At 43.2% G+C, this 15,173-nt stretch overlaps 1 non-coding gene across 1 annotated transcript; it reads right to left on the bottom strand.

Annotated features, from left to right (window-relative positions):
- Nucleotides 1–11,185: 11,185 nt before the first annotated feature.
- LOC118989013 (small nucleolar RNA SNORA66) lies at nucleotides 11,186–11,318 on the bottom strand. Its single transcript, XR_005066913.1, has one exon. It is a non-coding gene; the product is annotated as a small nucleolar RNA SNORA66 (small nucleolar RNA).
- Between the last annotated feature and the right edge of the window lie 3,855 nt (nucleotides 11,319–15,173).

Genomic DNA, 15,173 nt, shown 5'->3' with positions numbered 1-15,173 from the left:
TCCCCTCTGAACAAAGTGGCAACACAGCATTGGTGGTCTCTTCCTCGGACTCAGGTTACTGTGAGGATGTCCATCTTGGCAAAGTCCGGCCAGAGATTCCTCCTATCCCCACCCACCCTAACAGTTACATTTTAATCTTGGGGAGGATTAGCACAGACTTCAGGAAATGCAAACCACAAAACACCCTAGGTACAAAGCAGGCCTGACCACCCAAAAGAGAAAATCATTACAGGGGTGGTCTTGCATGCTGTCTTACCCCACACTGGTTTCTCATGTGGGTGTCGAGCTAGGTTTCTGGGTCCAGAGATGCCATTCCCTACATCTCTCTCCTTGTTTTTAGTGAGGACTGCTCATAGTACCACAAAGATTGCCACTTACTCCTTTCTTATAGGACCTTGGGAAAACAATGATCAAATGCATCGAAGTACACAAAATATTATTAGAATTAGTAAAACAAACAAACAAACAAAAACCCCAAAACAGCAGTTCCCAACACCCACATTCTCAGATGAAGTCCATAAAACCAAGTTTTTGGGTATACCAGCCAACATTTTCATGGGAGGTCTGAGAAAACCCCTGCTTGGTTAGGCATTGAATGTCCTGTAGCTGCTGATGTAGCTCCAGCTGCAATGTATCAATTTGTCCCTCTAATTTGGTAGTAAATAACCTTAAGTGATGTTGATTACCACTCTGCTAATATACTTCAGGTTGATGACATACAGCTTGGAGAAGTCTAGATGAGGAGAGTCTAATGGGCCAAGGTGGGTCGCATCTAAGAAAGCATTTTCTGTGATATGGCTTCACCCTCTTTGTGGGCAGTTCCAAGGTCATTCTGGAAACAAGACAAACATATACCCTCTTCCCCAGGTTAAAAGTGCTACAGGACCCTGCCAATTGCCATCTTTTAAAGGACCTCTAATAAAACCTGAGGGAAGGCAGCTTTGACTTTTCTGTCTGATAATATTTTTCAATTGGAGTATGAAGAAATACATCATCACTTAGAAAATTATACGTAAACATGGCACAAAATCAAATTTTGAGTGTGAGGACTCATGCCTATTTTTTCTTGCTTTTTAAAAAGATTTTTTAAAGTATGATGAACCTGTTCTTCAATTGCCTGATAATTTGGTCTGTAAGGTAGTCCTGTTAAAGCAGATGCATGTAGGGCATCAGAGTATCAATAGAAATATGAACGTATTTGAATTTTCCAAGGACAGGGTAATGAGTGACATCTGTTTATCAAAGTATTTGAGAACCTAGTTTTTGAAGACTAATTCCTGTAAATGAGGGATTCAAATAGAGTACCGAGTCCTGTGGCGAAAAAGGGATGGCATGGCTAGTTCCTCTGTGGGGAGTGTCTCAGAGTGGCCTGCCAACTGCTTCAAGGGGAGAGAACCTCTGAGCAGCCTGCAAGTCTCTCAAAGAGGGAGCAAGCTGACCCTTGCTTAGACAGACTTATACTGGGTTTTTGGCGCAGGAATTCATGTACAACTCATTAATCATTGTCAGGCAGTAAACAGTAGATAGTATACAAAGAACCATTAGGGTGTCTTCTAAATCAGGGTCTATCAGCTAAAAGGCTACAGAACTTTGGGAAAAGAAACTCATTTTCTGCTCTGGCCTTTATCATTTAGCTAAGAGCCTTCTTAGCAAAGCAGTCTTCACAGGATTGTTAGGAATACTTTCTTATGCCAGATCACCCTGGATCCTGCTCTAGTTGGCACAGGGCTGCTCTGCCTCCGCCATCACAGTTTTTCAGGCATAAGTGAATTAGAGACAGGAAGCACTTATCCCAGAAGGCATGGGGACTGGGCTATGTCAGAATAGCCGGGGGGGTGGGGATCGGGTCCATCACTTTCTCTTTGTGGAGTCCCCAGAGTTATCCCATGATGGCCTCCTAAGCGATTGTGCCTGGGTTAGGTTGCTCCTCCTGTGAGTATTCTTACCCCTCTCTGGCTATCTGACCTTGTTTTTGGGGCAGGGGAGTAAGTAGAGGTAGTGTTTGCTACCAAGACAAGCTTTGTGTTCTTGTGGCTCCCATTCCAGAGGTTGCTCACTTTTCCTTAGCCATGGGAGACAGTTATACTTCCTGAAACCAGGCAGAGCAGGCCCCACATCTTTCTTTTTCTTTTTTTTTATATCAGTTGTAGCGTTAGGCCTGTGAAACATACTATTTGCTGTTCCCAAATGCAATCACAATAAAACAACTTCCATATACATCATAAAGCACAACTAAAGAAAAGAGAAGGAGAAGCCGGAGAGATTCCAAGACCCAGGCTCCTGAGTTCAGTCCATTGAAAAATGTTACAAATGCAAGGGAATAACAAAACTAACAGGTGTAACTTTTGATTTTGGGGAGGATTAGCACAGACTTCAGGAAATGGAAATCACAAAGGAGCCTAAGTGCAATTCAGGTCTGTTCACACACGGGAGAACTTCTTTACTGGGGTTGTCTTGCATGCTGACTTACCACAAACTGGTTTCCCACCCTCTGAATCCCAACGTTAATGTGAGATGGAATTCTCTACGAGGCCCCTGTACATCTTAGGGTTAGCTATGTTTAGGTTGAGCATTAGGATTAGGTCTGTGGTTAGGGTTACGGCTTGGACTAGAGTTTGGGTCAGGATTATGATTAGGGTTAAGGTTATGTTTAGGGTTAGTTTTAAAGTTAGGTTTCAGATGAGGGCTAGGGTTAGGGTAAGGGTTAGAGCTAGAGCAGGGTTCAGGTTAGAGTTAGTTTTAGGTCTAGGGTTGAGGGTAGGGTAAGGTTAGGGTTAGTGTTAGGGGTATGGTTAGTGTCAGGGTTAAGAATGAGGTTAGTATTAGGGTTAGGATTATGATCAGGGTCAGGGTAAGAGTTAGGGCCAGGGCTAGTGTTAGGGTTAGGTTTTCATTTAGAGTTAGGTGTAGGGTTATGGCTAGGGTTAGTGTTAGTGTTAGGGTTAGTCTAGGACTAGGGCCCAAACTATTGTTAGGGTTAGTGTTAGAATCAGGTATAGGGCTGTGTTAGGGTTGTGGCTAGAGTTAATGATAAGGCCAGAGTTAAGGTTAGGACTAGGGTTATGTTTAGGATTAGGGTTAGGATTAAGGTAAGTGTTAGGGTTAAGTCTAACTTTAAACTTTAGGGATAGGTTTAGGGTTAGGGAGAGGGTTTGGGTTAGGTTTAGGGCTAGGGTTAGGGTTAGGGCTAGGGTGACGGTTAGTGTTAGGTTTCAGTCTAGGGTTAGGGTTATGGCTAGGGTTGGTGGTAATGCTAGGGTTAGGGCAAGGGTTTGGTCTAGAACTAGAGTTACAGCTAGTGCTAGGGTTAGGGTTAGTGCTAGGGTTAGGGCTAGGCCTAGGGTAAGGGCTAGGGTTAGGGTTAGGATTAGGGGTAGGGGTAGGGTTATTGTTAAGGTTTGGGTAGAGCTAGAGACAGGTATCAGGGTAGTGCTAGTTTTAGGTCTAGTGTTACAGTTAGGGTTAGTATTAGGGCTAAGTTTAGGGCTAGGTTTAGGGTTAAGGAAAGAAGAAGGCTTAGGGAAAGGGCTAGGGTTAGGGAAAGGTTTAGGGGTTGGGCTAGGGCTAGGGTTAGTTTTAGGCTTAGGTTAGGGATAGGTTTAGCATTAGTTCTAGGGCTTGGTCTAAGGCTAGGGTAGTGTAAGGATTAAGTCTAGGGTTAGGGTGTGGGTTAAGGCTAGGAATAGGGCTAGGGCTAGTGTTATGTTTAGGTCTAGGGATAAGGTTAGGGTTAGGTCCAGAGTTTGGTTTAGTTGCAGGGTCAGGGTTAAGGCTATGGTTAGATTTAGGGTTAGGGTTAGAAACCAAGACTGGGTTAGGTTTAGGTTTAGTGTAGGTCCAGGATTAGGGTTAAGGTTAGGGTTAGGATAAGGTTTAGAATATTCTTAGGGTTAGGGTTTGGGTGAGGGCAAGGTTTCGGGTTGATGTTAGAGTTAGGGTTAGGGTTAAGGCTATGGTTAGCTTTAGTGCTTGGTTTAGGGTTAAGGTTAGAATCAAGGTAAGGTCTAAGGAATGGTTATGGTTGGGATTAGGGCTAGGTTTAGGGTTATTAATAGAGTAATGGTAGGGGTTATGTTCAGGTTAGGGCAAGGGTGAAGTTTAGTGTTAGGGTTAGTGTTAGATTTAGTATTTTGGTTAGGTTTAGGGTTAGGTATAGTGTTAGTGTTAGGGTCAGGGCTATGGCTTTAGGTAGGATTAGTGTTAGTGTTAAGGTTAGGTCTCTGATTAGGGTTAGGGCTAGGTGTAGGGTTATGGCTAGGCTTAGGTTTAGGATTAGGATTAAAATTGGAGTTAGTCTTAGTGTTAGAGTTAGGGATAGAGTTATGACTAGGGCTAGGGTAAGTGTTAGGGTTAGGTATAATGTTACGGTTAGGTTTAATTTTAGGGTTAGTGTAAGGTTTAGGACTAGGGTTTGTGTTAGAGTTATGAATAGAGTGTGAGCTAAGGTTAGGGTTAGTGTTAGGTTTAGGTCTAGGTTAGGTTTAGGGCTAGGGCTAGGGCTTGGGTTAGGTTTAGGTTTCAGTTTAAAGACAAGGTTATTGTAATAGTTAGGTCTAGGGTTAGCTTTGGGGTTAGAGTTAGAGCTAGGGATAGGGCTTGGGCTAGGGCTAGATCTAGAGCTAGTTTTAGATTTAGTGCTATGGTTAGGTGTAGCATTAGGGTTAAGCTTAGAATTAGTGTTAGGATTCTCATTAGGTTTAGTATTAGGGTTATGGTTAGGGTTAGAGTTAGGTTTAGAATTAAGTTTAGGGCTAGGTTATTGTTAGGGTTTGGGTAAGACTTAGGGATTGGGTGAGGGCTAAGGTTAGTTTTAGGCTTAGGTCAGGGTTAGGTTTAGGGTTAGTTCTAAGGCTTGGGCTAAGGCTAGGGTAGTGTAAGGTTTAAGTCTAGTGTTAGGGTGTTGGTTATGTTTAGGACTAAGGCTAGGGCTAGTGTTAGGGTTAGGTGTAGGGTTAGGGTTAAGGTTAGACCAGTATAAGGCTTTATTCATTTTCAAGGCACATTTAGGGTTATGGCCACTGTTAGTGCTCCGGTTATGGTTAGTGCAAAAGCTAGGGTTAGGGTAAGTTCTAGGGTTAGGGTTAGGTTCAGGGTTGGGGTTTGTATGAAGGTTAGGGCTAAGTCTAGAGTTAGGTTTAGGTTTCGAGTTAAACACAGGGTTAGTGTAAGGGTTAGGTCTAGGTTTAGGGTTCAGTTTAGAATTAGAGCTAGGGATAGGGCTTGGAGTAGGTATAGGTCTAGAGCTAGGATGAGGTCTAGTGTTAGGGTTAGGTCTAGCGTTAGGGTTAGTGTTTGAACTAGTGTTAGGCTGTGATTAGGGTAAGTGTTAAGGTTATGGTTAGAGTTAGAGTTAGGTTTAGGATTAGGTTTAGGACTAGGGTTATTGTCAGTGTTTGGGTAAGATTTAGGGGTTGGGTTAGGGCTAGGGTTAGTTTTAGGCTTAGGTCAGGGTTAGGTTTAGGGTTAGTTCTAGGGCTTGGGCTAAGTCTAGGGTAGTGTAAGGTTTAAGTCTAGCATTAGGGTTTCGGTTTTGTTTAGGACTAGGGCTAGTTTAGGGTTAGGTCTAGGGTTAAGGTTAGGTTTATGGCTGGGGTTAGGGCTAGGATAATTTATAGGTGTAGAGTTAGAGTGAGGTCTAGGGCAATTTGTAACGTTAGGGCTAGGGTTATGGTTAGGGCTAGGTCTGGGGTTATGGTTTGTGCTAAAGTATGGTCTAGGGTTAAGGTTAGGGCTTGGACTAAGGTTATTATTTGGGTTAGGGTTAGGTTTAGAGTTAAGCCTAGGGCTAGCACCACGGTAAGTTTTAGGTTTAGGTTTAGAAATATGGCTATGGTTAGGGGTTAGGACTAGGGTTATGGTTAGGGTTAGAATTAGGGTAAGGTCTAAGGTTCTGGTCAGTTTTAGGATTAGGGCTAGGAATAGGGGAATTAATAGGGTAAGTGTTAGGGTTATGTTTAGGTTTAGGGCTCGGTTTAAGTTTAGTGTTAGTGATAGAGTTAGGATTTTGTTTAAGTTTAGGTTTAGGTTTAGGGTTAAGTAGAGTGATGTTTGGGGTTAAGATTAGGGCTAGGGATAGAGCAAGAGTTTGGGTTGGTGTCAGGGTTAGGTCTAGAGTTAGGGTAAGGGTTAGGGTTAGGTGTAGGTCTAGGGTTCGGTTTATGGCTAGGGTTAGGGTTAGTTTTAGGCTTAGGTTTCGGGCTATGATTAGTGTTATGGTTAGGTGTAGAGCTAGAGCTAGGGTTCATGTAAGTGTTAGGCTTAGGTCTAGGGACATTTTTAGGGTTAGGGTTACAGTTAGCTCCAGGGTTGGTGTTAGTATCAGGGCCAGGGCTAAGCTATGGTTAGGTTTAGGTTTAAGGTTAGGGTTAAAGGCAGGGTTAGGATTAGGTTTAGTGCTAGGTTCAGGGTTAGGTTTGAGATCAGGTTTAGAATAAGGTTTATGAAGTGTTTAGGGTTAGGGTATGGGTGAGGGCTAGGTTTGTGTTTAGTGTTTGGGTTAGGGTTAGGGTTGGGGCTGGGGCTTGGTCTAGGGTAAGTTTTCAGATTAGGTTTAGGGATAAGGCTACGGTTAGATTTAGTGATTGGTTTAGGGTTAAGGCTAGAATCACTGTAAGGTATAAAGCCTTGGTTATGGTGGGGATGAGGGCTAGGGATAGGGTTATCAATAGGGTGATTGTTAGGGTTTCATTTAGGGTTAGGAAGAGGGTGAAGTTTTGTGTTAGCGTTAGGGTTAGGTTTAGTGTTTTGGTTAGGTTTAGGGTTAGGTTAGGTGTAGGGTTTGTGTTCAGGATAGGGCTACAGCTATAGGTAGAATTAGAATTAGTGTTAAGGTTAGGTCAGGGTTATGGTTAGCGCTAGGCTTAGGGCTATGGCTAGTCTTAGGTTTAGGATTAGGATTAGAATTAGAGTTAGCCTTAGTGTTAGAGTTAGGGATAGTGTTACAAATAGGGCTAGGGTTAGTGTTAGGGTTAGGTCTAATTTTTGGGTTAGTGTAAGGTTTAGGGCTAGGGTTAGTGTTAGATTGATATTTAGTGCTTGAGGTAGGACTAAGGCTAGTGTTTGTATTAGGTCTAGGGTTAGGTTTAGGACTGGGGCTAGGGTTAGGTCTCAGGCCAGTGATAAGGCAAGGGTTAGGGTTAAGGCTAGGGCTAGGGCTATGGCTATAACTTGGGTTAAGTTTTCATTTAGAATTAGGTTTAGGGAAGGGTTTGAATGAAAGTTAGGGCCAAGAATAGGGTTGGGGTAGAAATAGGTTAATCTTTGAGGTTCCAGAGCTTGCTCACTCCTCAGCAGCCATGGGAAGCAGTTACACTGCCTGAAACCAGGCAGAGAAGTTCCCACCATCTCCATTTCTTTTTGTTAAATCAATTGTAGTTGTTGGTCTTTGAAACATACTATGCGCTGTTCCCTCATGAAGACACCAGAAAACAACTTCCATATACATCATAAAGCACACACAGAAATTAAGACGAGGAGGAGTCCATGAGCTGACAAGACCCAAGTTCCTGAGCTGACTCCTCTAATAAAAGAGGCAAATACAAGAGAATTACAAAATTAACAGGTCTGGTTACCTTTTTATTTAAGGGAGGATTAACACAAACTTCAGGAAATGCAAATCACAAAGTAACCTTAGTATGAAGCAGGCCTGATCATCCACAGGAGTACATCATCACGGGGGTGGTCTTGCATGCTGTCTTACCTCACAATGTTTTCCCACGTGGGTGCTGAGCTATGTCTCCCGCTCTCGAGAAGTGGTTTCCTGAATCTCTCTCCTTCTCTTTGGTTATGACTGCTATAAATCCCCAAAAGGTGCCACTTGTTTTCTTCTATACAACTCAACCCTGGGAAGTAATTTCCAAATGCATCAAAGTACACAAATCATTTTTAGAATCAGCAAGCAACAGGCAACTCCAAAGACACACATTCTCAGAAGAAGTCCATCAAACCAAGTTTCCGGGTTCAATCAGCCAACATTTTCATGGAGGGTCTGAAGAAACTCTTTCTTACTTAGGCATTCATTGTCCTGCAGCTCCTGAAGTAGCTCCAGCTACAGTTTACTAATTTGTCCCTTTACCTTTGTGGAAAAAGTCCTAAGGTGATATTAAATATCACTCTAGGAATTCCACTTTGGGTGGATGACATACAGTTTGCCGCATTCTGAATGTAGAGAGCCTAATGGATGGAGGTGGGTCAGGTCCAGAGAAGATTTTACTGTGATAAGGCTTCACCATCTTTACCGGCAGTTGGAAAGCTCCTATTCTAAAGTAAACAGAAGCATACCCTCTTCCCCAAGTGAAAGGATTACAGGAGCCTTCCTAGGGCCATCTCCTAAAGGACCTCTGTATAAAACCTGAGAGTAAGTTGGCTTTTAGTCATCTGCCTGAAAATCTTTTTCAAGTAAAATATAAAGCCATATATGGCAATTTGGAAAATTATAGGTAAACATGCCACAAAAGCAATTTTGGTGGGGAAGGACCCATGATTTCACCCTATTTGTTTGGTAAAAATATTTTTAAAAGTATGAAGAGTATGTTCGACCACTGCTGCACAGTTTGGATGCTAGTTCATCATGTGAGAACAGATGCACGTAAGGAATTTGAGTTACAATTACATAAAATATGTACGTGTTCGAATTTTCCAAGAACAGCTTAATATGTGACACCTGGTTTCCAAGTTATTTGAGAAGTTAGTTCTTGAGATTTAATTTCTGAAAATGGGGGATTCACATGGACTTCAGAGTCATGCAGAGGAAAAGGGAAGGTACCGCACAGTTACTTGCTCAAGTGGGGAGTGCGTCAGAGTGGCCAGACAACTCTCTCAAACTGTGAGAACCTGGGAGTTGCCTGGTGACCCTATCAGGGGAGTACAGGCATACCCTTGCCTGGAGGTGCATTTACATGTGTCTTTTTTTTTTTTTTTGCACAGGGCTTCAGGTTCAACTTATGAATCTTCATCATGCAGTAACACAAGATAGTACACAAAGAACCAACAAGGCAGCTTCTAAATAAGGGTCTGTAGCCCAAAGGCTACAGAAGGTTGGGAAAACAATCTCCCTTTCCCTGCCACTCTTTATCATTTAACTATAAAAAACTTAGCACTGCAGGCTTCACAGTATTGTTAAAAAAATTTTCTGATGTCACATCACCAAGGATCTCGGTCTAACTGGCAAGGGACTGCACTGCCTCCCACATCACGGGTGCTCAGGCTTCAGTGGTTTAGAGCCAGGAAGTGCTCCTCCCAGAGAACATGGAGACTGGGCTATATTATAATAGTTGTGGGGTGAGGTTTCATTACTCCCTCGTGGCGGCAGCACCACGAGTCCTTCTACTATGGACTGCAAAGTGATCGGTCCTGGGTTAGCTTTTCTCTCTTCTGAAGAATCTTACCTGTCTATGAGTATCTGAGAAAGCTTTGGGGCCAAGGATGAATCACAGGCAGGATTTGCTTGCAGAGACAAACTTTGTCTCCTTTTGCCTTTTGTTCCAGAGCTTGCTCACTCCTCCAAAGCCATAGGAGGCATTTATGCTTCCTGAAACCAGGCAGAGTAGTTCTCAACATCTCCTTCTTTTCTGTTTCTTAAATGAATTGCAGCTGTTTGGCCTGTGAAAACTACTGTGCGCTATTTTCTTATGCCATCACCACAAAACAACTTCAATATACATCATAAAGCACACATGATGATGTCTTAAGAAAAGGAGGAGTCCACAAGCTGCCAAGACCCAAGCTCCTGAGTTCACTCCTCTGAGAAAAGATGCAGATACTAGGGAATAACAAAACTAACAGGTCTGGTTACATTTGAATTTTGGAGAGGATTAGCACAACCTTCAGGAAGAGCAAATCACAAAGTAGCCTAAGTACAAAGCAGGCCTGATCAGCCACGGAATTTCATCATTACGGGGGTGGTCTTGCATGCTGTCTTACCCAACACTGCTTCCCACGTGGGTGTTGAGCTATGTGTTCTCGTCTCGTGTCCTCATCTTGAGAAGTGGTTCCCTGAATCTCTCTCCTTCTCTTGGTTATGACTGCTATGAATCCCCAAAAGGTTCCCACTTGCTGCTCTCATATACAATACCAACCTCTGGAAGTAATTTCCAAATGCATCAAAGTACACAAAGCATTTTTAGAATCAGCAAGCAACAGGCAGCGCCAAAGACCCACATTCTAAGAAGAAATGCATCCAAGCAAGTTTCTGGGTTCAACCAGCCAACATTTTCAAAGAAGGTCTCAAGCACCTCCTGCTTACTCAGGCGGTGAGTGTCCTGCAGCTGCTCAAGTAGCTTCAGGTGCAGTTTCCTGATTTGTCCCTTTAACTTTGCAGAAAAATTCTAAGGCAATGTTGAATACTGCTCCAGGAATTCCACTTCGGATGTATGACACAGTTCGCCGCAGTCTGAATGGAGAGAGTCTAATGGGTGGAGGTGGGTAACATCCTGAGAATCCTTTACACTGATAAGGCTTCACCCTCTTCACTGGCAGTTGGAAAGCTCCTTTTGTAAAGGAAACAGAAGCATAGCCTCTTCCCCAAGTTAAAAGATGAGAGGAGCCTGCCAAGTGTCATCTCCTAAAGGACCTCTGTATAAAACCTGAGGATAAGAAGGCTTTGACTCTTCTGCCTGAAATTCTTTTGTAAGTGGAATATAAAGGAATGCATGTTCATTTAGAAAATTATTCGTAAACATGGCACAGAAGCAATTTTGGTGGGGAGGGATCCATGACTTCCCTTTATTTGTTTCTTAAAAAGATTATTAAAAGTATGAGGAGTCTGTCCCACAACTGCCTGACCATTTGGATGCTAGGTTGTCCTCTGAGTACAGATGCACCTAGGGCATCTGCGTTAGAATTAAAGAAAATATGTACGTGTTGAAATTTTCCAAGGAGAGTGTAATGAGTGACATCTAGTTTCCAAGTTATTTGAGAAATTAGTCCTTGAGATTTAATTTCTACAAATGGTGGATCCACACGGATTTCAGAGTCCTGTGGAGGAAAAGGGAAGGTACTGCACAGGTACTCCCTCAAGAGGAAAGTGCGTCAGAGTGGCCACACAACTCTTTCAAACTGCGAGATCCTGGGAGCAGCCTGGCGACACTATCAATGAGAGTATGGGCATACCCTCACTTAGAGTGGTATTTACAAGTTTTTTATTTTTTATTTTATTTATTTATTTATTTATTTATTTATTTATTTACACTGTCCTAGGATAGAATGGATCACCTCAGTAGCTTCTGAGGCCAATACATTTCTATCACCACAATTACTTTAGCGAACCTGGTTCCCTTCACTTCTGCAACATCATGCAGAGTTAGTGATCGAGTTTGCACTACAAGTTTTTTAATTTTATTTTTATTTGTTTGCACAGGACTTCAGGTTCAACTTATTAATCTTCATCAAGCAGTAAACAGAAGATAGTACAAAAAGATCCATTAAGGCAGCTTCTAAGTAATGGTCTATCACCCAAAATGCTACAGAACCTTGGGGAAAAAAACACATATTCTGTGCTAGCCTTTATCATTTAACTAAAAGCAATCTTACACTGCAGGCTTCACAGGATTGTTGGAATTATTTATAATGTAAGGTCACCCCAGATCTGGCTGTAGCTGGCAATGGACTGTACTGCCTCCACCATCATAGGTGCTCAGGCTTCAGTGGATTAGAGCCAGGAAGTGCTCCTTCCAGAGGAAAAGGGGACTGGGCAATATGAGAATAGCTGAGGGGTGAGGGTCCATTACTCCCTGTTGGTTGCAGCACCTGGAGTCCTTGTACTATGGCCTCCAAACTAATTGGCCCTGGGTTAGCTTTTACCTCCTCTGAGGATTCTTATCCGTCTATGAGTATCCGAGGATGCTTTGGGGGCTGAGAGAATAACAAGCAGTGTTTGCTAGCAGAAACAAGCTTTGTCTCCTTTTGGCTTTCGTTCCAGAGCTTGCTCACTCCTCCAAAGCCATGGGAGGTAGTTACACTACCGGAACCCAGGCAGAGCAGTTCCCAACATCTCCTACTTTTCTGTTTCCTAAACGAATTGTTTCTGTTTTGCCTGTGAAAACTACTCTGCGCTGTTCCCTCATGCCATCAATACAAAACAACTTCAATATACATCATAAAGAACACACAAAGATGAAGACAAAGAAGAATCTATGAGCTGCCAAGACCCAAGCTCCTGAGTTCACTCCTCTGAGAAAACATGCAAATGCCAGGGAATAACAAAGTAACAGGTCTGGTCACATTTTAATTTTGGAGAAGATTAGCACAACCTTCAGCAAGTGCAAGTCACAAAGTAGCCTAAATACAAAGCAGGCCTGATCACCACAGGAGGACATTATGGGGATGGTCTTGCATGCTGTCTTACCCAACACTGTTTACCCACGTGGGTGTTGAGCTGCATGTCCCTGTCTCGAGAAGTGCTTCCTTTAAAATTTCTTCTTCTCTTTGGCTATGAATCCCCAAAATTTGCCACTTGCTGCTCTCCTATACGACCGAACCTGTGGAAGTAATTTGAAAATGCATCAAAGCATTTGTAGAATCAGCATGTAACAGGCAGCGCCAAAGATCCAGATTCTCACAAGAAATGCATCAAACCAAGTTTCAGCTTTCAGCCAGCCAAGATTTTCACAGGGGGTCTCAAGCCACTCCTCCTTACTCAGGCACTGAGTGTCTTGCAGCTGCTGATGTAGCTCCAGCTGCAGTTTACTGATTTTTCCCTTTAACTTTGTGAATAAATGCTAAGGTGATGTTGAATACCGCTACAGCAATTCCACTTCAGGTGGAAGACACACAGATTGCCACAGTATGAATACAGAGAGTCTAATGAGTGGAGGTGAGCCACGTCCACAAAAGCCCTGACGGTGATATGCCTTCACCCTCTTGACCAGCAGTTGGAAAGCTCCTTTTATAAAGGAAATGGAAGCATACCCTCTTTCCCAAGTTAAAAGTTGAGAGGGTATGCTTCCAAGTGCCACTTCCAAGAGGACCTCTGTATATAACCCGAAGGTAAGGTGGCTTCGACTCTTCTGCCGGAAAATGTTTTCCAAGTGGGGTATAAAGTAATACATGGTCATTTCAAAAATTAGAGGGAAACACGGCACAGAAGCCATTTGACGGGGAGGGACCCATGACTTCCCCTTATTGTTTCTTAAAAAGGTTTTTAAAAGTATGAATAGTGTGTCCCACCACTGCCTCACAACTTGGATGCTAGGTCATCCTCTGAGTACAGATGCACCTAGGGCATCTGCGTTAGAATTAAGGGAAATATATACGTGTTTGAATTTATCAAGGAAAGCGTGATTAGTGACATCTGGTTTCCAAGTTATTTCAGAAGTTAGTCCTTGAGATTTAATTTCTGCAAATGGGTGACTCACACGGAATTCAGAGTCCTGTGGAGAAAATAAAAGGTACCGCACAGGTACTCTCTCAAGGGGGAGTGCGACAGAGTAGCCAGGCAACTCTCTCAAACTGTGAGAGCCTGGGACCGGCCTGGTGACCCTATAAAGGAGAGTACAGGCATACCCTTGCCTAGAGAAGTATTTTTATATTTTTTTATTGCACAGTCTCAATTTATTAGTCTTCATCAGGCAGATAACAGAATATAGTACATGAAGAACCATTGAGGCAGCTTCTAACTTAGGTTCTGTCACCCAAAAGGCCACAGAAGGTTGGGAAAACAAACACATTTTTCTGTGCTAGCCTTTATTATTTAACTAAAAACAATCTTAGCACTGCAGGCTTCACAGGAGTTTTAGGAATTTTCTCTGATGCCAGATCACCTTGAATCTGGCTGTAGCTGTCAAGGGACTGCACTGCATCCCCCATCACAGATGCTCAGGCTTCAGTGGATTAGAGCCAGGAAGTGCTCCTTCCAGAGGAAAAGGGGACTGGGCAATATGAGAATAGCTGTGGGGTGAGGGTCCATTACTCCCTATTGGCTGCAGCACCTGGAGTCCTTGTACTGTGGCCTCCAAACTAATTGGCCCTGGATTAGCTTTTCCATCCTCAGAGGAATCTTACCTGTCTATGAGTATCCGAGGATGCTTTGGGGGCTGAGGAGGAACAAGAGGCAGCGTTTGCTTGCTGAGACAAGATTTGTCTCTTTTTGGCTTTGGTGCCAGAGCTTGCTCAATAATCCAAAGCCATGGGAGGCAGTTACACTTCCTGAAACCAGGCAGAGCAGTTCCCAACATCCCCTTCTTATTTGTTTCTTAAACTAATTGTAGCTGTTTGGCCTGTGAAACCTACTATGTGCTATTCCCTTATCCTGTCACCACAAAACAACTTCAATATACATCATAAAGCACACAGAAGGATGAAGACAAGAAGGAGTCCACAGGCTGCCAAGACCCAAGCTCCCGAGTTTGCTCCTCTGAGAAAAGATGCACATACTAGAAAATATCAAAACTAACATTTCTGGTCACATTTTGAGTTTGGAGAGGATTAGCACAACCTTCAGGTAATGCAAGTCACAAAGTAGCCTAAGTACAAAGCAGGCCTGATCACCATGGAAGGGCATCATTACGGGGGTGGTCTTGCATGCTGTCTTACCCCACACTGTTTTCCCACATGGGTGTTGAGCTACGTGTCCCCATCTCGAGAAGTGCTTCCCTGAAAATCTCTACTTCTCTTTGGTTATGACTGCTGTGGGTCCCCCCAAATTTGCCACTTTCTGCTCTCGTATATGACCCAAAGTGTGGAAGTAATTTGCAAATGCATCAAAGCATTTTTAGAATCAGCATGTAACAGGCAGCGCCAGAGAAACACATTCTCAGAAGAAGTGCATCAAACCACGTTTCATCGTTCAACGTGCCAACATTTTCACAGAGGGTCTCAAGCACCTCCTGCTTACTCAGGCGTTGAGTGTCCTGCAGCTGCTCAAGTAGCTTCAGCTGCAGTTTACTGATTTGTCCCTTTAGCTTTGTGAATAAATGCTAAGGTGATGTTGAATACCGCTCCAGGAACTCCTCTTTGGGTGGATAACACACATTTTGCCACAGTCTGAATGAAGATAGTCTAATGGGTGGAGATGGCTCATGTTCAGAGAAGACTTTACACTAAAAAGGCTTCACCCTCTTCACTGGCAGTTGGAAAGCTTCTTTTGTAAACGAAAGAGAAGCATACACTTTTCCTCAAGTCAAAAAATGAAAGGAGCCTGCCAAGTATATCTCCTAAAGGACCTCTGTGTATAACAT

Source organism: Sturnira hondurensis, unplaced genomic scaffold, assembly GCF_014824575.4.
Source record: "Sturnira hondurensis isolate 20B ecotype Veracruz unplaced genomic scaffold, ASM1482457v3 Scaffold0006413, whole genome shotgun sequence".
Lineage (NCBI taxonomy): Eukaryota > Metazoa > Chordata > Mammalia > Chiroptera > Phyllostomidae > Sturnira > Sturnira hondurensis.
This window is presented reverse-complemented; position numbering and strand designations above follow the sequence as displayed.